Source organism: Macrobrachium nipponense, chromosome 4, assembly GCF_015104395.2.
Source record: "Macrobrachium nipponense isolate FS-2020 chromosome 4, ASM1510439v2, whole genome shotgun sequence".
NCBI lineage: Eukaryota > Metazoa > Arthropoda > Malacostraca > Decapoda > Palaemonidae > Macrobrachium > Macrobrachium nipponense.
Window position 1 is genome coordinate 20135508 of NC_061100.1, and position 24146 is coordinate 20159653.

Consider the following 24146-nt stretch of genomic DNA (forward strand, 5'->3'; position numbering starts at 1 on the left):
TTGGGGCAAAAATAGGACAGCCATTAGAGAGAGAGAGAGAGAGAGAGAGAGAGAGAGAGAGAGAGAGAGAGGAGGTCGGGGGGATCCTCACTCACAGGAGCTGCTAGCTCGGAGGACCAGACTCTCTAAGGGCGTCAAATAGGTTTGTTGCTAAGCTGGTTCGCCAACAAAGGACTCGGAAGGACACAGCAGCCACATTTTTTCCTCCATTTTTGCTCCTCCTCCTCCTCCTCCTCCTCCTCTATTTCTGTCCAACTCTTCTTCCTCCAGAATTTGTTCTGTATTCTTTGAAGTCCTTGTCGATGTTTAACCTCTTCAGAGGGTTGATAGGCTTTGACAATAAATCATTTTTGTTCCCGTATTGGAGGCAATGCCGTCAGTGCACCTCATGCTGTGCACTGTAGGCATTAACCTTAGGTCGTGTGCAACGTCCCTTCGGCCCCCCTAGCTGCAACCCCTTTCATTCCTTTTACTGTACCTCCGTTCATACTCGCTTTTCATCTTGCATTCCACCCTCTCGTAACGATTGTTTCGTAGTGCAACCGCTACGAGGTTTTCCTCCTGTTACGCCTTTCGAACCTTTTTTCCCATGTCAGTTTCCATTTCAGCGCTGAAATACCACATTAGGTCCCAGCGCTTGGCCTTTGGCCTAAATTCTGTATATTTTATTCGATTGTTTTGTAGTTACTGTATGAGCCGTATTCGGGGTCATCTGGAACTCGGTTGCTGTCGAATTGGAATTAAAATATATTTTGGCATTAGTACTGGAATATATACACATATATATGTATAAATGTATACTTATATTATGCTTGTGTTGCATTTATCACGTTTATTGTCTTGTTTATTTTTCGTTTGTATTCTGGACCAGATTAACTATTTTAAAAGTTACACGATTCGTTCGTATACATATCTGGAATTTACTTTGGCACTCTCTCTCTCTCTCTCTCTAAGAGACCGAACTCACCGAAGTCTCCCCTTGAAGGATGCCTGGTACTACGTGTGCCAGCGTTTGAGTGTGGACGTCGAGATTCTCCAAGATAGGATTTAATGTTGGTGTGTGTTTTTTTTGTTTGTGTGTGTGTGTGTGTTTTTTTTTTTTTTTTTTTTTTTTTTTTTTTTTTAGGGCCTATTTGCAAGTGTGAGATCACAACAAAAATGTTGTTTGTGTGCTCAACACTACCACGAAGAATCATGTTGAATGAATGTCTAATTATACTCGAACATCAAAACTCATAACGATATGGATTTCGTTCAAGGATATTATTTAAAAAAAGTAATATTTTGTGAGCAACCTTTAACAAAAAAATCATGGACGTTACGTCCTTAGAATTTAAAGCTCGAACGTCATGGGCTTTGCATTTCAAACTTAGGTCAAAATAAACCAATTACCTTTCGTTGCTGAATACGTTCACGCAGCTTGAATGAATGCGGAAGATAAGGTAAATAAAAATCAAAAGTAAATATTGTTGAATGTAAACGTGAATTGTCAATATTTATTTTATCAGCGCAGTAAGATTAATGATTTCCCAGATAAGTCTTTGAGTATTTTGCGAAAAGTTTATATGTTTAGACAGTAAATATTCATGCAATATATTTCATACTTTAGTTTCGTAAGGGGCAAAAAAGGTAGCAGTAAAAAAGTAGGGAGCTTTTAATTGCATTCGAAGTGTACTACGTTTAGGTTTAATGTGAAGGCCGACGGAATGGGCATTCTGTGTCCTACCAAATCTATAAGGAAAAAAATAAATGAATAAAAAAAGGAGGACCACCCTTTTGTATCGGGAATATTGTATGATACCATCTATGGCTTAAATGTCGTCATTTAAAATTCAGTCTGCTACTTCGAGAAACATTGGACTTGGCAATTTCTTGGAAAGGTGACCACCACAATTGAGTGTGTCACCTCTTAACAGACCTTGAGATTTTTTTTTTTTTGCTGCATCTTTTTTCACGTATGGGCTGTCTATGTATACTGTAACCTTTCCCTCATGCTGACATACCTTACACATCCCGGTCAGTCATTCATTAACACTTTTTACAACTTTTGCAGTATGATTGATTCGTAGGATTGGTTCTCATGTTGGTGAATGAATGAAACCGTAAGCACTGTTTCTCTCCCTTCACCATTGTAGGCGATGCATTGACTGAGAGAAACGAGTTTGTGTCTCACGTACCCAGCCGTGAAAGCGCCGATAGATTTCCTCCAGCGTCTTTCCGTTTGGAATGACGCAAAAGCGATCGGAATTGCTTCTTTCAGCCGATTTGGGCGATCGAGTGTGTCGTTCGCCCATTCTCCCAAATAGATAAAAGGAGACGATATCCAAAGGATTATATATTTCATTTCCGCTCATGTGACCCTTTTCACTGCTATTATTGCCATCGCCTTTGCTGCTTGTCAATTTATTCTTACAGTGATCAATTGAAGCATTTTTTTTTTTCAATATTCAGCCCCATTTACCGTCTCGTGTACTTATAATTGTAAACTACATTCAAGAATATTTTCCATAGACCAGTGATACACATATCTCTTTGAAGTATTGCATTTCTCGTTTCTCAGATCTTTTGTTTATTTATTTTTTCTGCATCGTTTTTCACGTGTAAGCTGTCTTTGTATTCTGTAACCTTTCCCTCATGCTGACATATATACCTTATATATCCTGGTCAGTCATTCATTGACACTCTTTGCAACTTTTGCAGTATAATTGCTTCTTAGGATTGGTTCTTATGCTGATAAATCAATGAAACCGTAAGCAGTGTTTCTCTCTCTACAAATAGTGTACTGTTGTAGGAAAAAAATATAGTGTTGTAAGCACAGATATTGAAGATAGGTAAATATTTGAGTTAAAAAAATATTTAATGACGGTTGGAATTTTAGAGATGCTAATCACCATCCATTTATGAAGGTGAGATCCAGTATGAAAATGGAAATGCTAATCTTGACAACTTAACTGTTATGAAGCGTTAACCATCTTCCATTGAAAGGACAACCTGGATAACGAATTTAATCTTCAAATCATCACGCTCGGCCAACCACAGTCCGTCGTCGTCAGTTATCAAATGCGCAGACCTAACGACGGGCAGATGACCTACTTTGGGATGATTACAGTATTAAGAAAGTCGTTAATGGGACGGCCTCTCTGTGGGAGAATTACTTGCGCCCCAATTCATCCTAGGCCAGCTTTTATACTCCTTAATGTCGCTTTGATGTCAGAGTGCTTATAGGCGGCATAACAACCCAACCTCAACCCACGGAATGGGTCGGGAGTTACGTGTGCAACCCCAACCCCGTCCGTGTATGGGAAGGCTGAGGTTGGTGATTAGAATTCTTGGCGTTGGTATTTTGGATGTTTAAAGAAAAAACAAATTTTTTTTTTTTTTTTTTTTTTTTTTTTTTTTTAATCGGACTGTGGAAAGAGTGGGATAAATCTGTTGCTGTGTTTTTTTTTTTTTTTTTGCTTGACGCTAGGGCATATGATAATGAAATGGCTCAATGTAAATTGTAAAATGGATGACATGACTGTGGGAGTTTTGTAGGAAAGTGCCTTCATCCTTTTTCATTATTTATTATTATTATTATTATTATTATTATTATTATTATTATTATTATTCATTAAACCAAATGGGTTTCTTAAACCCACCGGCATCCAGACGGCCATTCTGTTCATGAAGTTTGTTTGAGAGAGGGTCCTCTTCCGATGTATTATTATTATTATTATTATTATTATTATTATTATTATTATTATTGTCGCATTTGCTGTTAATACTTCATTCATCTCATCTTTTTCCCATCGCAAGACTTCAGAGCTACAAAAATGCCACCGCTACAGTTCCACTGTGGAAATAAACGGGACGATTCCCTTCCCCCATTCAAAAGAAAAACTTCTCTTTCCGTAACCGGGAACTGCCGTGAATAAATTCCCTTTTAATATCTGTCCCAATCTAACTCCTGCAGAGAGATCCATCCCCCCCCCCCCCTACCACCACCTCCCCGCAAAAGGTCAGAGATCGTGGAGGTTAAATCATAAAGCTGATTCCGTCATCTTTGTCGGAGCAGTGGTTTTGATCGGCCATAGGTCCTAAAATTCGTTGGTCATTATCAGTGACGATTGTATTTTTTTTTTATTCTTAATTTCTTGTTTCTTGAACTGCATGTGGGTCAAAGTGATGAGGATTTTTTAACTCTTAATTTTTTTTTCTTGGACTGGATGCGGAGACCTGGTATTTTATCATTAGTTTCGTTTTTTTTCGAAGTTACTGATAAATAAATACAGTTATAGATGCAACTGTCATAGTTCGGATTTTTTTTACCACAGATTATAATCTTCAGAGGGTAAAGATATTTTGAACACTGCTCAACCATACATTGGTTGCTGTTCTGATTTTTGAGGTCTATTCTTGAATTTTTTCGTATGTAACTTCTAGGAAACAAATATTAATATTGCTGCAGACTGTACTGTTTTCCTGCCTTCTTTATATGCATGAATACTTCGAGAGCTTATATTTCTAATTTGTAAAATAAATAAGTAAATAAATATTTCATTGCAGTTTTTACATTTTTATATTTTATAGCAGAGTGTATGTATTAAGGAAAGTTAAGTCGTTTTTTCCTGTTAGTGACTCGATCGGCCGGATATGACACAGGAAATCTGCTGGGTGCTCTTCTTTTGTCATTTTTCGCTTCCTTTATTCGTTCTTTTATTTTTGATCATGTAAACTGAAGTCCGTGATGATGGATAGCTAGAGAAAAATGTCAGGCGAGCCACTGGTTTTAGGATGAAATTGTTCTACCATCGAATAAAATTGAAAGACTTGTTAGTGATTCTCTCTCTCTCTCTCTCTCTCTCTCTCTCTCTCTCTCTCTCTCTCTCTCTCTCTCTGTATGTTTGTCTGTCTCGCTGAATCGATCATCTGCAATATCAGACGAAATTGAACTTTTAACTTTTAAGTTGTTGATAACTTGACATTTCCAGTTATTCACAAGATTATAAGATGAATTGTCCTTTGCCAGTTTGTGTTAAATGTGGGAGGGTATTGAATCAAAACGTTCTTGCCTTGGAAGAGACAAAAGATAAATAAGAAAAAGAACTAAAATATAAAGGATAAAGGAAAAGACTTATGAAAAATAATTCACCTGTGATTTATTGTGAAGCGTCCACACAGAGAGAGAGAGAGAGAGAGAGAGAGAGAGAGAGAGAGAGAGAGAGAGAAAGTAATATCTGCTTCAGAAGGGAACATACAGTTCTGTTGAATAGAAAAGACAAATATACCCTAATAAAATTGAAAATTTAGAGAGAGAGAGAGAGAGAGAGAGAAGAGAGAGAGAGAGAGAGAGAGATGGGAAGGGAGAAGTTTGTGAATGAAATCAGAATTTAAAATGAGGCCTTTGAAACTTTGCCCTCTTCCTCCCCCCTCCTTTCCCCCTCCCAACTACTGTAGTATTGGGAAATCGTTAATGCGAACCTCTATCGATTGGGTCAAGTCTTCTTCTTCCTTCCACCTTTAAACTCCTGCAGAATTATCTCTCTCTCTCTCTAAGATTTGAGGATTTTAAGTTTTTCTTGCTATGCTCAAAACATTGGCAGAACCCGAAATTACGATATCAAATAATTCTCTCTCTCTCTCTCTCTCTCTCTCTTCTTCTTCTTCTTCTTCTTCTAATGAAATTTCAGGTTTTTCACAATATGCTCAATAACATTGGGAGGTTCTGGAATAGGACATCAATCTCTCTCTCTCTCTCTCTCTCTCTCTCTCTCTCTCTCTCTCTCTCTCGTGTTACTTTTTAAGTCCGTAGTAAGAAATATAAGGATATATATATATATATATATAATATATATATATATATATATATATATATATATATACATAATTTTATATTTGTATTTTATCACACTCCATCAGCAATCCTTTTTTTTTTTTTTTTTTTTTTTGTTTTTTTTTTTTTTTAACTAATTACGTTTTTTTTTTTTTTATCTGCAAATTTCCGCGACAGTAGTCTGTTTGGCCTCATTGTCTTTTTTTTCCCCTGATTCAATTTTTTCTATATTTGAATAAATACTTTTTTGTTAAGTCTCTCTCTCTCTCTCTCTCTCTCCTCTCTCTCTCTCTCTCTCTCAGTCACACCTTCGGTTGTGAGTTAAGATATGGCGACTCTCTTTCCATCGCCCTCCGTTGAGAAATATGTATTTAAGCACTTAATGCGTCGTACCTGCCATACCAATGACACATTGCGTAATGGGAAAACCTTGCGTCGTTATTGGATTCATTTGCACAAGCAATCATTTGATTTTGATTGTACAGTTTTGAGGTATGGCTTAGTTAGAAAGCATTATATCAGAGGCTGAGGGAGATTGAGGGGTAGAGGGAGGGAATGATTGGGTGGGGGAGGAGGGTTGTCGTGACACAAGGCCGCGCCTGGTAACAGAGTTTCACCTCACCCTCTTCAGCTCCCGTCTTTCTACTCTTCCTCCTCCCCCTCTCCCTCCTCCTATTCCTCCCTCCCCTATCTACCAACTGACGTCGTCCTGAATGTGAACGCATTGACCAGGGTCTCTCTCTCTCTCTCTCCTCTCTCTCTCTATATCTCTCATATATATATATATATATATATATATATATATATATATATATATAAATATATATATAATATATATATATATATCTAGATATATATATATATGTATATACTCTGAGTATATTTAAAGGACCACTATTCTCGGGCATTCCATTGAGGTGTGGGAGATGTGTATTTCTGGTGATAGAAGTTCACTCTCGACGTGGTTCGGAAGTCACGTAAAGCCGTTGGTCCCGTTGCTGAATAACCATACCGGTTCCATGCAACGTAAAAACACCATATAGACAGACAAGCTAAAAATAAATTCTGACAATTAAGTAACTTGACCAAAAAAAAAAAAAGACAAACTTTGCTTTACGTCAAAACGTCGACACCAGTAATATGAAAGTGAGCATGTGAAGCAGTATCGGAGATTTTGTGGAACAATGATTGATTGATTGGTACAGTCAACTGGCGAAGCCACAAAGAAAAGTTCATCGACGAGGAACGCAACGGCTTATCAAAGTGCATTATTGTATGCATATTTGACTGGCTGCGCCATGGGCATTCTTTCGAAGTAATCGGTTAACATTACAAGCGGTATTGGAATATGGATTCACGCCCATTACCCTCTTCGCAGCACGCTTTCGGCAAACGTGATTGACTGTGGCGTGGGCTGGGTCCTGAAGCCTGGAAAAGCCTGGAAGGTCCGGAGAGCATGCTGGATTCTTTGCTTATTTCTGGACCTGCATGGAAAGCTCCAGAGTAGGAGAGATTGATTTGCATATTATTGCAGGCCATCCTTCGTGATCTCAGGAAGTAAGAACCCAAGATGGGGAGGACTGTTGTTGGCTCTTCTTTGGGGTTCTCTGCCTTTTTTGGGCATTGTCGGGTATGTGGTTCTCTCTCTGTCGCCTTGCGAACCCCTAATTCTTTTGGGCTCTGTTGTTGTTCTTGCACCAAGTACAATTTTCTGTTACTCTTTGTAGCTTGAAGGTTAAACATTTTTATTATTATTATTATTATTATTATTATTATTATTATTATTATTATTATTATGAGACCTTCTTTGAGGGACAAGACGTATAATAACTGGTTCTGCAGAGTCTTGTGTTTTCAGATACTCTATGCAGCTTGTATTATTATTATTATTATTATTATTATTATTATTATTATTGGGAACTGAAACCTTCTGTGAGTGCAATAGTTGTATAGTAACTATTTGTAAATTTTTGTGGGTCAAACTGCATGCCAAAAGTAGATAAAAATTTAAATGTAAGAATGCTAGTGAAAACAATACGAATATAAAGTGATGACGTTCGTTATGTGTCACATTAAAAAATAAATAGATATTGAAAATGAATTAATAGGTGTTTTAAGTTGACTAAAATTAATACTTGTAAATACTTCAATATTATAACAGAAAATGACTGTTTGAGTACATTCTGAACTCGATTCCATTTCGAGGTTACGAGAGTATAATATGTTTTGTACCAAGCCATTCTTGCACCGATAACAGCTGCTATTTCGGGTGGGTCACAGCAGCTTCCTATTAATTTGACGAAGCTTTCTTTAGACTGATGTTTGTGTAACGTTTTGAAGTCACTGGGTGACGTCATTTCGAGCACCCTCGGCTTCCGTGGTCAGATTGATGCCCTGGTCTGGCGACGTGCTAAGATTTGGATGTAGGTACACAGACAGATTTTGGTAATTTTATGGCTGATCATTTAGGTACTTGAGTTGTGTACTTGTTTTAACACTTACCCTTTCCTGAGGTTCAGTTTGCACAGTGAAGCTTATTGAAATTGGCTATTGAAATTAGCCCTATCTATTGGCCATTGAACTGGCCATTGGCATTAACCATCAAATTGGTCAGTGAAATTAGCCATTAACATTGAGCATTGAAAATTAACCCTTGAATTAGCCATTGACATTGAAAATTTAAATTGACCATTGAAATTAGCCACTGACATGGGCCATTGAAATTAAACAACGACCTTGGCCATTGAAATTATCCATTGAAATTAGCCATTGGAATTGGTCCACTGGAGTTAGCCATTGACATTGAACATTTAGATTGGCCATTGAAATTAACTACTGACATGGTCCATTGAAATTAGCCACTGACATGGGCCATTGAAACTAACCAACGACATTGGCCATTGAAATTAACCAACGACATTGGCCATTGAAATCAACCATTGAAATTAGCCATTGAAATTGTCCACTGGAATTAGCCATTGACATTGAACATTTAAATTGGCCATTGAAATTAACCACTGACGTGGTCCATTGAAATTAGCAACTGACATTGGCCATTGAAATTAGCCTCTGACATTGGCCATTGAAACTCACCACTGACATTGACCACTGAAATTGGCTATTTAAATGAATCACTAACATTGGTCATTAAAATTTACCATTGACATTGGCCATTGAAGTAAGCTATTGACATTGATCACTGACGCCATTGAAATTGGGTATCTTATTTTGCTACCCTATCTGAAAGCATTTCAAGAATCGACATACCCAACAGTATTGTTAACAATAATGCATGATCACAGAAATATGTACCGGCACAATTACTACTGTTATCGATAGTGACACTGTCCTTAGGAGTTTTGAGAAAGTTGTGTGTGTGTTGACTACAACCATCGTCTCCTGATTGTTGAATTGTGTCCTTAAGAACTCGAACACGCTTGTGAAATGGAATTGTCTGCGTATGACGTTGGTTAAACGGAAGTGAACCTTCTAAGTTGACTTACGTTACCTGTCCAGTGCGAGGACACTGAGCGTTGGATTCCAGTTGTCATTGAAGGGTCGTCTTTGACGAAGCTCTGAATATTTTATTTTATAGTTAATTTGTTTTTAAAATTTTCAAATTCTGTTTTCACAGGATCACCATGTGGTATGTATTATACATCAATTGTCACGCCTTCGTTTGATGCTTGGTCTCTCTAATGAAGAGTTATTAAATGGTGAATTTGTTAGGAATTTGTTAGCCTCTAAGGAAGCATTTTTTTGGCTTGTTTCCTTTGTCGAGGCTACGTAGCTCTGGTGCGTAGTATCCCGGTATATATTCGACCGACGCAGATATGAAGGCGAACAGGTGACGGAACTGAGTATTCTAGATTCCGCTGAAATATGAGTTGCCCCTTGGGATATATTCTCTCTCTCTCTCTCTCTCTCTCTCTCTCTCTCTCTCTATTGCGTCGTAACCCTTTGTTCTTGCATTCTCAAGACTCGAGCGTCCTCCTCAGTGGATCAGGTATATAAGTATTTTGTAACTTTAAATAATTCAGAAGCACAAATGTCATTTTGTCATTATTCTAAACCTGCAGTTAGTTTTCTGTCAATCTCTGAAATTACTTAAGGTTCTTTGAAACCCCCTTTTATTCCTTTTACTGTATCTCCGCTCGTATTCTCTTTCTTCCATCTTGCTCTCCTCAACACTTTCCTAACCATTGACTCATCGTGCAGCTGTGAGGTATTCCTTCTGTTACGCCTTAAAGTATTCCTCCCGTGACGCCTTTCAGTATTTCTCCCGTGACGCCTTTCAGGGTTTCCTCCCGTGACGGCCTTTCAGTCCTTCCCGTGACGCTTCTTTAGTGTTCCTCCCGTGACGCCTTTCAGTGTTCCTTGTGAACGCCCTTTTCAGTGTTCCTCCGTTGACGCCTTTCAGTGTTCCTCCCGTGACGCCTTTTCAGTGTTCTTTCCGTGACGCCCTTTCGTGTTTCCCCTCCTTGTGACCGCCTTTCAGTGTTTCCTCCCGGGTTGTTTACCGCTTTCAGTGTTCCTCTGACGCCTTTCAGTGTTCCTCCCGTGACGCCTTTCAGTGTTCCTCTTGTGACGCCTTTCAGTGTTCCTCCCGTGACGCCTTTCAGTGTTCCTCCCGTGACGCCTTTCAGTGTTCCTCCCGTGACGCCTTTCAGTCCTCCTGTGACGCCTCATGTCCTCCCTCGCCTTTCGCCGTGACGCCTTTCAGTGTTCCTCCCGTGACGCCTTTCAGTGTTCCTCCCGTGACGCCTTTCAGTATTTCTCCCGTGACGCCTTTCAGTGTTCCTCCCGTGACGCCTTTCAGTGTTCCTCCTGTGACGCCTTTCAGTGTTCCTCCTGTGACGCCTTTCAGTGTTCCTCCCGTGTGACGCCTTTCAGTATTTCTCCCGTGACGCCTTTCAGTGTTCCTCCCGTGACGCCTTTCAGTATTTCTCCCGTGACGCCTTTCAGTGTTCCTCTTGTGACGCCTTTCAGTGTTCCTCTTGTGACGCCTTTCAGTGTTCCTCCCGTGACGCCTTTCAGTGTTCACTCCTTTTTACCGCCAGTTTCTCTTTCAGCGCTGAATGGCCCTTATAGGTCCAAGCGCTTGGCATTTGGCCTAAATTCTACATTCTGTCTATCTATCAAAAATGCAGCGTAGCTTCGTTCATATGTATCCGACGGGTTACCTGTCTTCAGTCTCACTTACGTATTCATATCGGTGTCGTTGTTTTTAATCTGGGTGCGCTATTACTACAGGTGTTCCGGACGTGTATATATATTGTCAAGAGGGAAGACGTCCTTTGTCAAGCCACCTGTGGATGGCCAGATTCTCGGAAATGTATCTTTGTAGAGGGAACCGCCTTTGCTTCGTATATTACGGTTTAAGGATGTACTCGATGATTTTGTGGAAACGTCATCGGTTGAGAGCCGTGAACTTATTGCCACTCATTTGAAATATACTCCAAGTTTGCGTGGACCTTATTGCTTGTATAGGTTATGAGTTATGCTCGAGATAATAAAATAACACTATAGACGCTCAGTCCGTAATGAGCATTGACCATGGAGTTTATGAAACAGAAATATTCTTCACAAGAACAAACTGAGTGAAATTCCTTATTACCTCATAGATCTCACATTACTTATGGAAATGAGGAAGTAAATGCCATATTATTAATTATACAAAACCCAAGATTTGTGTCAAAGGACAGCTCTGTGTAGATAGGTGGTAGTTTTATTTGAAGACCAGAAATCTGTAAGTATTAGATAAAGACTTAAAATCTGTAAGCTTTAGATTAATACCCAAGATCTGTGAGTTTTGAGAAAATTCTTTGTCATGATTATTATTATTATTATTCCCGCAGGGGATAGTGCCGTCAGCGCACCTCATGTGGTGTACTGTAGTCATTACTTAATGTTTGCAGGGTCCCTTCCTTCAATTGATTCATAGCGCAACTGCTTTGAGGTTTTCCTCCTTTTACAACTTTCAAACCTTTCTACTGTCAATTTCAGTTTCAACCATGAATAAATTCGTGGGGTCCCAGCGCTGGCCTTTGGCCTAATTTCTGTATTTGATTATTATTGTTTATATATTGAATAAAATATAGCTCGAGTTGCTCAGTGAAAATATCGCTTTGTACCCAACACTAAGAGCTCCGGGAGATTCACTCATTTCAAAGGGACGAATTAGTTGGGATTATTTTCTCATTTTGAGAGTAGACTTCTTTGTAGCAATAAGCAATATACAAAGGGAATAAGTGATGTTTTTTGTACTCGTGGTATTAACCAAAGCAGAAAGAGAATGGGTAATGAATGTTTGAGTGTGTTTTTTTTTTTTAATGTTTTTGTGTGTGTTTTAGGGGGTAAAAACAATTAAAGGTTTTTGCTTTTATTGTCAGATTCATGGACCGTAAAAAGGTAATTTAAAAAAAACTTTTAGTGGTGTTTTTTTTTGTCGGGTGGGAACCCATGCATGCATACTTGCGATCGAAACGTTGATATCTCTCTCTCTCTCTCTCTTATATATATATATTATATATAATATATATATATATATATTATAGAGAGAGAGAGAGAGAGAGAGAGAGAGAGAGAGAGAGAGAGAGAGAGAGAATATCAACGTTTCGATATATATAGCTATCTCTCTCTCTCTCTCTCTCTCTCATATATATATATATATATATATATATATATATATATATATATATATATATATATATAATATATATATATTATATATATATAATTATTGTCATTAATTTTGTCCAGGCTATGAATGAGTCAGACATGTGTGTGTGTGCGTGCGCGCACACACATACACACACACACGTCTGACTCATTCATCGTCTGGACAAAATTAACGACAATTGCAGTTTTTCCTGCTTGTGCCCCGACACAAATCTGTCAAGCTTAATATAAGTGCTTAGCGGAAGTTCTCTTTGCATATCACCATAAATACCCTTCTCTCAACACACACACACACACACACCACATTCAAATGATACAAAGCAGCTTATTCTACAAAGAGGCCAAGGCCACTTGAACATTCATATTTTGTCTGGCTAGCTCTTGAGATCTCTAGCCGAAGTGAAGACCACGACAGACAGACACAGGTGAAACATGATCTCTTTCGAAGTTCTGTCAGAATGTGTTTATAGACAGCTTCATCGATTTTTATGTTTTGTTATTTCGGACAGCAGTGGTCTTAAATGTTAGCTGGTTCAAGGAATACTCATATTCATTGGCAAAAGGGGAGACAGTCCAGAAATTAGTTAGTGTAAATTTTAGGGGGCGGGGTCTTCTTGCCAATTTTCAACAGGCCGTTTCTGATGGCTTTCGTCAAAGAGGGGTGGGATAGGACTTACCATGGGTGCACATGGCCCCACTCTCTACCCACCTTAGGACCAGGGGGAACTAGGCAGTGGTGTGTGTGTAAAAAAAAAATATATATATTATATATATATATATATATATATATATATATATATGCATATATATTACAATTATTATTATTATGTGTGTGTTTGTTTATGTGTGCGGTATACGAACAAACAAAAATAACGCAGCAATTGTAAATGTCCGGCCATTTGGATCATATTTTGATGAGAAAACTTTTGCTTTGAAATGTTGGAGAGAAATTTTCGCATGATTTACGAATGTCGCTCGTTAGCCGTGATTGAAGCTGAAGCAGTTTTGCAAACTGACGAGCGGTAAAGCTTTTTAATAAGATTGGACTGTTTGACTGAAGAACTTGATATTAATTTGGAGAGATTCATGAAGTTATATTATTATTATTATTATTATTAAATAAAAGACTTTTTTTTTCTTTTTTTTGCTCCAGAATGCTGTCACATTGACTATGACGATCCTAACTTTAAAGGGCGCTTTTGTATTCCTGCTAGGGATGGGGGTGGGGAAGGAAGAGGGGGAGGTCAAGTCGTGTTGTCTCTTGGATAAACTCCTAAATGCAGATGCACATTATCATATTTTATGGAGGATAACTTTAGCTCATTTGAATAATCGAGGCTCATGGAATCTGAAGGCAGAGTCTCTCTCTCTCTCTCTCTCTCTCTCTCTCTCTCCTCCTTTCGCATCTCTCTCTCTCGGTCTCTCTCGTCTCTCTCCTCCTCCGCTCTCTCTCCTCTCTCTCAAACAAGAGGGCTGCTGGGTCGAGAAGAGGAAGGGGAGATATGTTCAGGATTAATAATAATAATAATAATAACAATAATACCTTAAATGTGTCGCGAGCACTTCACCTTATTCTGTGTTAATTTAACTAAAACCACAATCTCGGGAAATTCTTAAGATTTTTTTTTTCTGTTAAAGGAATTGCTGCAGTGTGCATTGATTTTAATCTACATTGCATCGAGACTGTCCTAGGAAATGGTTCCATAAATTTAGGATTAGGCGTTTGAGTATTGTCTTTCTTCTTCTTATCTTCCCCCCCACAATTTTTTCCTTACAGCTTTCATCATTTTGAGGTCATATATATATATATATATATATATATTATATATATATATATATATATATGGTGTGTGTGTGTGTGGCGTGTGACGTGTGTATCTATATAGTGTATGTTTTATGTATATGTATATACAAATGTATCAGCTAAAGGACATCTTATAACTGAACCACCGTACTCTCTCTCTCTCTCTCTCTCTCTCTCTCTCTCTCTCTCTCTCGTGCGTGCGCGTGTGTTTGTCTGCGTTGGTCTGAGTAATTATTCAGATCCACAATATTAAATCCTTTTCGTGATCAATCCAAAACCGAGCGAAAGTAGGAGTTAGCTGTAGATTGAGCAAGTCTCTCTTCGTCCGGTATATGATTGAGCAAGTCTCTCTTCGCCGGTATAGTTGAGCAAGTCTCTCTTCGTCCGGTATAGATTGAGCAAGTCTCTCTTCGTCCGGTACTTTTGAAAAGGTAAAAATGAAAGATATATATATAAAAAAAACGAAACTGATAGATGTTGATAGCATAATGCAATTCTGAATGCGCAGTGCGGAACGCACAATATCGTGATTTGCGAGGCTTCGCGAATGCTTCGCGAATTTCGAGCGGGACCAAATGGCATCAGGAGAGAGAGAGAAGAGAGAGAGAGAGAGAGAGAGAGAGAAGAGAGAGAGAGAGAGAGAGATTTCTATTGGAAATCCAATGAACATTTTGGAACAACACGTGGGCTGAAGATGATAATTGGATTGATATGCGTTGAAGTTTGGGAGGTAGGTTGCAGTTGGAAAAAAAAAAAAAAACAAAAAAAAAAAAAAAAAAAAAAAAAACGCCCTTTCAGGTGGTAATTATTGAGGGCCGTCTGAAATGAAGCCTCTCCTTGGTATTGCATATATATATAATATATTATATATTATATTATTATACTATTATATTTATTATATATATAGATATAGATAAATATATAATATATATATATTTATTATATATATCTATATATATATATATATATATATATAGTATATATATAATATATATGGTTCGTTCAGCGTAATGAGATTTATTTATTCATGTGGTACTGGAATTATCCCATGAATCTATTTGCCACCAGCTTATTCAATTTTACTCCAATATATTGGATATGAATAGCGTGTAACTGCTCGGAGAGAGAGAGAGAGAGAGAGAGAGAGAGAGAGAGAGAGAGAGAGAGAATATTTTTGCAACATTCTATCAGTGTTGACTTAATTGTAAAGAAAGTACCTGGTGGGTAGTCGACTATGTTGGATTCCAGCCCAATTAAAGGGAGGTTAATACGAAGCCCCAAATTGCTACATAACTGCGACAATAATTTAACATCCAATGGGAATCATAATTGGTAAGTGCTTCTGCCCTGGCCAGGATTCGAAACTAGTTGGTCATGGGTGCCTATCAGCTATCCTCTCCTCAGGAATGAGTTATATCCAGGGGGTAGTGAGTTCGACATTAATTAGGTATAATATTTGTGGCTTAATATTTGACATATTACATGTGTTTTATCACTCATATAATGTACGTCTGTTTTCATTGGTCTATCAAGAGGCCAATTGGTATCAATAGCGTCTCAGTGGCGTGGTCGGTATGGTGTTGGCGTTTCACCTCGGTGGCCGCGAGTTCGATTCTCGGTCATTCCATTGAGGAGTGAGAGATGTGTATTTCTGGTGAAAAAAGTTCACTCTCGACGTGGTTCGGAAGTCACGTAAAGCCGTTGGTTCCGTTGCTGAATAACCACTGGTTCCATGCAACGTAAAAACACCACACAAACAAACAAACAATTAGTATTAATGAACTATATTTTAATTTTCGTTGGTGAAACAAAGCTCTATTTGACTAGAGTCTAGGTCTCGCCCCGAGTAAGCTGGATGTCGGAGCATGCCTTGTTTAAGACCTTACTCTTCAGAGTGAAGTTGCGATTAAGGACAGTAGGTGCAAAAGTCATTAGGCGCAAACATTTAGGTGTAGATAATTTTATTAAAAAAAAAAAAAAATTCATTAAAACTGTACCCATCGCTAACACAGCAGAGGACTTTAACATGGCCTCGTGTAATTCAGTGAATAATTCAGTAATGGTCAAATGTAGTTTCCGATCAGTTGTTTGAAAGTAGAAAGTTTTAATCGCCGTGTTAATTGAGACAGGTACTTCATAATGCTATGGGGATTATTAATGCGATTAATCTGTAGAGCGATTATGACTATCGGTAATTACCATAATTGTACATAAGTGCTTTAGTAGTTGATCAGTTTCCCCTTTCATCTCTCAAACGCCCCAAAATGACGTTTAATAATGCTGCATTATCAATCATACACCTAGAGAGAGAGAGAGAGAGAGAGAGAGAGAGAGAGAGAGAGAGAGAGAGAGAGAGTTTTGATTTAAACTTTTATAAGCATAGGTGGTGATTGTACCGAGGACCTTTATGTCTTTGGTAACTTACTCATCCCATTATTATTATTATTATTATTATTATTATTATTATTATTATTATTATTATTATTATTATTATTATTATTATTATTGATAAAGGCAAACTTCCTTAGGATTTTAAACTGATGATTCTGTGATTCCCCAGGCCTGCTTCATCGAAGCAGCTACAGTGGATACTGTGCTGGCCTGTATAGGCTATTATTATTATTATTATTATTATTATTATTATTAAAATGATTGCTGCTTCAGCACTATTAATCTTGTAAAGAGTCTTCTCTATTTTGCTGATGACAGCTTTCTCTCTGTTGCTTAGACTGGCGAGCAACGCACCAAAGGGCATGGTAAAATTCGGTTGTTGAGTCAAATTTAGTGTTTATTATTGCTTATATAATGCTCTCTCTCTCTCTCTCTCTCTCTCTCTCTCTCTCTCTCTCTCTCTCTCTCTCTCTCCAAAGCGACGTATCGTCCAGATGTACAGGACATTTTCCAGCGATGATTCTGTACAAGATTAATAGTGCTGAAGCAGCAACTATTATTATTATTATTATTATTATTATTATTATTATTATTATCCGAGCTGTAGTGCCATTGGTTATAAACAGATTGCCCGAGAGCTGCGATAAGGAAAGCAGCCCAATACCAACAAAATACATAAGCAAAGAATAAGCTATTTAAACAAATCAACAGTAGAAAATGATCAAGATAAAATAATTAGATGGTGAAGGAAGATTCACGTCAGACAGCATTGGGGCTGGGTTTAATTAAAACTGAAATTCAACGGTTTCTTTCAGAAGCGAAGTTAGATACATAGATCCTTTTTTATCAGATCTTAGAGGTAACTGGACTTCAACTTGGATATGTGTCCAAAAAGGACATATGCCATAAGTTTAGTATATCTTAGTTTTACCAGACCACCGAGCTGATTAACAGCTCTCCTAGTAACGGGACCTACAGCTTATTGAGGGATCCGAACCACATTATATCGAGAAATTAATTTCTATCACCTGATTCCGCGTTGGCCGAGCCGAGAATATGCCATTTAGAACTGACACCGGAATTAGAAGTCTATTAACGTGAATGAATTGGGCACACTCCTGGGTAAGAATTCACTGAGATGTATACGTTGTAGAACCAAGAGGAATGCAGTAGGGAAAAATTAAACAAATAATTTATTCTAAAAGGAACAACTTTCCCACCTTTTGGTTTGATTTCGTGAAAGTTAGTCTGTCAAGGCGTTCCTGGAAGACTGAGCAGCGCTCGTCCCTCCATGTTTATCGCTGCTGGATCTGGAAAAAAAAAATAGTCGGGAAGTATTTCATTGTCTGTCCTTCCTTCAACTTTAAACCAAGGCACTGCAGGTGAGTAGGATGAAGCAGCGTTGTTAGGGAGGAAGGAGGAGATAACTCATTAAAAAAGAGAGGGGGAAATGTTGATGCTCGTGGTACGCTTGAATTCTCTCTCTCTCTCTCTCTCTCTCTCTCTCTCTCTCTCTCTCTCTCTCTCTCTCTCTCTCTCTCTCTTGTAAAAGCAACGTCCCATCCATGGCAACAGCTGTCCATCCCTTTTTATTCTACTGCGATACGTCTCCTTGGGTGGACTAATAAATGTCTTTGAGACATCCTAATCCTTGTAACTCTCTCTCTCTCTCTCTCTCCTCTCACATTCTTTTAAAAGCAACGTCCCCGTCTTGGCAACAACTATTCATCCCTTTCTGTTCTACTGCAATATGTCTCCTCGGATGGACTGATAAATGTCTTTAAGACATCCTAATCCTTGTAACTCTCTCTCTCTCTCTCTCTCTCTCTCTCTCTTAATCTCATCTTCTCTCTCCTTCGCTCCCCTCTCCTCTCCTCCTCTCTCCCCATAATAAGGTAGTTCAGAAAATGAATACATGCCTGTAAAAATTTTTTTGGTCCATATAAATTTTCATTATTTTAAATTAAACTGAGACACCTCTTCAGACCTTACCTGTGGTGTTTTTTTTTTTTTATCTTGCAATTAATTATTTGCCCCAAAAGTCTTTGAAATACGGATGATCGCCTTAGAGTCCTTTTTCAAATTGGATTTTGTAATCCGCTTACGTGTGGGGACCAGAGCATTGGCGCACAGAATACTGTACTGTATTTACCTGGGTGGGGCGGATTAGAGCCAGATGTCTCTGGGACGTTCTTGTAGAAAAGAGAGAGAGAGAGAGAGAGAGAGAGAGAGAGAGAGAGAGAGAAAGAGAGAGAGAGAGATGCAGCAGAAGTAGAGGGGATTGAATTACCTTTTTCTTCATATTATAAGAATTTTTGTTTTAAAGTTTTGTGGCTCTTATCGTTTATGTCATTGACAAGGATTATCGATTTTTTTCCCTCATGTTCTTACACTGCTTATTTATTGTGTGTTATTTCCGTAATGTATGTATAGTAGGTGATTTTTTTTCCTTTGAAGCATATCTACATGCAATTTTGACATATCTGGTACAATGCACAGTTACACAGTGTATTACCCCTTAGACACGAATGTTGATGTATTTGTCGTATTTTGTAAATGCATATTAAACATATCTGTGCAAGGTTCGTTTCATGCTTGAATGTCACACCACTGAATAGCTTCCGAATATACCGAATGTATTATGATTATTTTATTTATTTATATATTTCATTTATTTATTCTTTTTTTTATTTTTTTTTTCATCACAGCCCTCCAATTCGACTGGGTGGTATTTATAGTGTGGGGTTTCGGGTTGCATCCTGCCTCCTTATAGGAGTCCATCACTTTTCTTACTATGTGCGCCGTTTCTAGGACCACACACTTCTGCATGAGTCCTGGAGCTACTTATTATTATTATTATTATTATTATTATTATTATTATTATTATTAATATTGGCAGAATTCAAAGAGAATTCCAGAATTGATTTTTGTACAATATTCTTTCAATTCTCCTTATGATTTTCCTTTCTGGCACGCTGGTATTATAAAGCAGCTGTCCAATGTTTCATCGTTGCTGTAAGGTCGTCAACGGCAATTTCGGGCGGGCTGGTGTTATCAAAAGCAGAAACTGGTTATAGGGCAGGACAGGCTGGGTCGTCAACAGGTATACAGGTGGATTTCGTAGGTCGGGAACAGGCCGTAGTCGTCAGGGGTCTATCCGGTATTTCTTGTTATAGACCCCTGACGACTACGGCCTGTTCCCGACCTACGAAATCCACCTGTATACCTGTTGACGACCCCAGCCTGTCCCTGATAACCAGTTTTGCTTTTGATAACACCAGCCCGCCCGAAATTTCCGTTGACGACCTACAGCACGATGAACATTGGACAGCTGCTTTATAATACCAGCGTGCCAGAAAGGAAATCATAAGGAAAATTGAAGCATTGTACAAAATCAATTCTGTGAATTCTGCCATTATTTTTAATAAAACTTGTTTGAAAGAAGGTCTGTTTCCAGCGTATTATTATTATTATTATTATTATTATTATTATTTTGGAGTACCCTAAACCTTATCATGGTGGTCCTCTGGCATAAGGGAAGCAACGGAGACAAATGCGTTCAGCAAATATTTGGAGCAAATATGATCTGAAGCGCCTCAGTGGCGTGGTCGGCATGTTGTTGGCGTACCACCTCGGTGGCCGCGAGTTCGATTCTCGGGCATTCCATTGAGGTGTGAGAGAAGTGTATTTCTGGTGATAGAAGTTCACCATCGACGTGGTTCGGAAGTCACGTAAAGCCGTTGGTCCCGTTGCTGAATAACCACTGGTTCCATGCAACGTAAAAACACCATACAAACAAACAAATATGATCTCGTTACTTTAAGCAAGGCAAGGTAGCTTCTGCTTGCATATCTTAAACGCTTTTCCAGAGTTGAAGCTGATTTTACATAATAAAACCTTTGAATAAATTTAATGGAAGACAAAAGAGGATAGCTGAAAATTATTGTATTTATTTATTAACAAAAAGGTCATTCAGGACAAAGAATCCTTTATATAATATAATAGATAAATATGTTCGTTAAAAACCCACTTAACATTATCGGTTCAAGCAGGTGAGAAAGTATATATATCTGGTTGTCAGATAACTGTTGCGGGTAGCAGCCCCGAATAAGATGAGAAGAATATGAGCAGGGGTGATTAAAATGTTTTAGGTGGCGAATGGAAAAGTTCGTTATTAATGATTTGTGAAATAAGTAAAAAAAAAAATGACAAAGTTTTTATAGGTGTCTAGTGGAAAAGTTCATTAGTAATTATTTGTGAAACGAGTAAAGAAAAATTTTTTTTTAGGTGCCTAGTGAAAAAGTTCATTAATTATTTGTGAAATAAGTTAAAAAAAGGTTTTTTAGGTGCCTAGTGGAAAAGTTCATTAATTATTTATGAAATAAGTTGAAAACAAAAATTTTTAGGTCCCTAGTGGAAAAGTTCATTAATTATTTGTGAGATAAGTTAGAAAAAAAAGTAGTTTTAGGTCCCTAGTGGAAAAGTTTATTAATTATTTGTGAAATAAATTTTTTTTATAAGTTTGTCTTAGTAAAAAAAAAAAAAAAAAAAAAAAAAAAAAAAAAAAAAAAAAAAAAAAAAAAAAAAAAAAAAAAAAAAAAAAAAAAAAAAAAAAAACGAAAATCGCGGACAAACGAATTTTCCAGCCGTTTCAAAATGCAGCCAGGTAAACGGACCTGATAGGTTTGTCTGGTTCTGTTTATTGCATTCTTTTTCATTTATTTTGCGTGAAAAAAACGACGAAGTAGATTTCGCGTTTAAAATGAGATGCCCTTGTTTTCCGTATCTCTGTTCCCTGAAGCGAGTGGGTGTTCCTGGAATCCTAGCCAACCCTTTCTTATAGAGTGTGACCAGAGGCTTCGTTCCTGAAGCGCACGAAAAGTTCTTTCAAGCCGTATTTCTTCCTCGTTTTGTTCAAGTATCTTCATTAGCGCGCGGTGGGTGCTTGCTTGAGTCTCTCTCTCTCTCTCTCTCTCTCTCTCTCTCTCTCTCTCTCTCTCTCTCTCTCTCTACGCCTGAAGTGTAGTTGCTGTTGACTTTTTACGGTTTGCGTTTTCAGGAGTAAATTCTGTTGACTTTGATGCCTATCTTTATAAAGTATTCGCTTAGTGTTTGCTTTATCAAGTTCTACAGCCTAATTAAGATGCCTAATCGGATAAGAGATGAAGAGGAATAAGGTCACTTGAATAGAATGCATGAAATGGGTAAGAAGAAGAAGGTCAGAAGTATGTGTATACGTGTGTGAAATAGAATTCTCTCTTACGTAGAATACCAACGATTTTATAGACATTGATCGGGAAAGATGTATGATTATGGATTTATTCTAGTTTCTATCAAACTACTACTACTCTCTATGGCGTCGACGCGAGAAGGCAAAAAGAACAGTTGACTGTTATCACTAAGGCGTCGAGATTAACTTCCTTATCTTGTCATTTCGGACACCAAAAGGACCCGTCCGTGAATAGTCGGCGGGTTCTGTCGTCAGTCTCCGGGCTGCTGCTGCTTCTTCTTCTTCAACCATCCCCGATGCGATCGTGTGTCTCCTCCATCGGGGGATGTCTCCAGCAGGTTTTAGGTGCGTCAGCAGGTTTGTCTGTGATTGCTCTTGTCTGTTTGCAGTTGACCCCTCCGTTGTTCTAACTGCCTTTCCATGTTTGTGACTGGAGTTCCAGGTTGATACGTGTACTACCTCCATTTTTCAGTTGCATCGTTAGTTTTGTAGTTGCAATGTTTGCAAATCCGTCCCCCAAGTGTCTCAGTGAATCCGCCAGGTTTTCAATGCGCATTTCATTGCGTAGTTTCACATCTATAGATTCATGTTACAGGTATTGATAGCAGTAACTATGTTTTCACCTTCTTAGATCATACTAATGTCGTGTAGTATGACATCTGATTCTGTGATTCTTGGCGTAAAAAGCTGAGTCTGTGATTCTTGGCGTAAAAAGGTATACTCTTAAATCCCTCTCTCTATGTCCTTATCAGGTATGTATTGTGATGCGTTTTTTTTTACTGTATTTTGGAAGATTTCAGCCGCTCATCTCTCTTTGCATTTATGGTTTAAATGAAACGGCCTGAGATTATTCTCTCTCTCTCTTCTTCCATCTCTCCTTCTCTCCTCTCTCTTCTTCTCTCTCTCTCTGTTTCCTTGGCCCCAATTTCAACCATTGAAGTCTTCAAGAGATAATGGTATTGTTCTAGATCGAGGTGGCGTTAAGCCTTCACAGAATCTTGTATTTCTTTCTGTTCATCTGGAGTGACGTAGTTTTAATTAGCGCATATTATTATTAACCAACAAAGAAGTTTTTGGCGTGAGACACCCGAGTGTGCATTCTGTGGTACATTGCTGATAGAAGGGTTTGGTAAACGCCCACTGCGCCAGGTATTTTGGACTGAAGGAGGTGACATCAATGCCATCATCGTCTCATGTTCGAAGGTAATTGAGATTTTCGGCAGTATGTGAAGATTTCGTAATCAAATTATTTAATAATATATTTATATATATATAAAAGATTGTACATCTATACATTTTTTACATTTAGTGGCACTTCTCATTCCAGTCACCTGTCTTGATTTTAAATCAGCCATCTGTTATTTCTTGATTTTAAATTAATCTAATTGGCCCCTTTGACCAATTCCCCCTAGTTTTGGGTTTGGCCCTCAGTCCTATACAACCCATCCTATTATTCGTCATTTGGATTGCTGTTTTGGAACTATGACATAGCTGGCTTTAGTTTTTCTTCTTTTAATTATTTTCCGTCAAAAATAATGTAGATGAACGAGCCAAGAAGTAAATTATATATATGTATATATATGTTATATATTTATTTAGATTTATATTCACTCTTTGGACGTATTTTTCATTCATCTTGTAAAGGATGAATTGCAACAGTGACAGATGTCTCGGTTTTTTTGCGGGCCAACCCTTCTGAGAGAAACTGCTCTTTGTCGCTAGTGAGACCTTCAGAATATATAAATGGTGACCCTGAGGATGGGAGATATATAGCGTATTTGGTCTCGCTCTGGGATGATGTGACGGCCAGAGATGACATGTGCCCTAGTTCTCAATTTTTTATTTTTTTTTATTTATAAACACCTCGTAATTATCAATCATTTTCTGTCGTTTACTGAGTTGTTGTTGCTGTTGTTGGTGCTGTTGTTGCGTTGTTGCTGCTGTTGCGTTTTCGTCGATGGTCGCCCTCGATATTGCCAACTCGCCGGGAAGGGGTGGAAGTTTTCGGAATAGAGTTTTAATTGCTCTTAAAGTAGTTTTATTAGTGTGTTAGTGTGTCACTGGGCCTCTCAAGATTTGTGGGGACTTTAACTCTCCAAGTTATAGCCCCAATTTGTCTTTAAATGTCGGCCGTAGTCGATATGCGAATGCAGTCTCTTAAGCCCAGGCCCCGTCGTGGGTGGGTGGGTGGATGCAAGAAGATGAAAATGAATTGCTAATCTCCA

At 38.2% G+C, this 24146-nt stretch overlaps 1 protein-coding gene across 3 annotated transcripts in view; it reads left to right on the plus strand.

Annotated features, from left to right (window-relative positions):
- The window catches only part of LOC135210751 (phosphatidylinositol 3-kinase regulatory subunit alpha-like), a 584655-nt gene that overhangs the window by 431334 nt on the left and 129175 nt on the right, over nt 1-24146 (plus strand). The window lies entirely within an intron of this gene.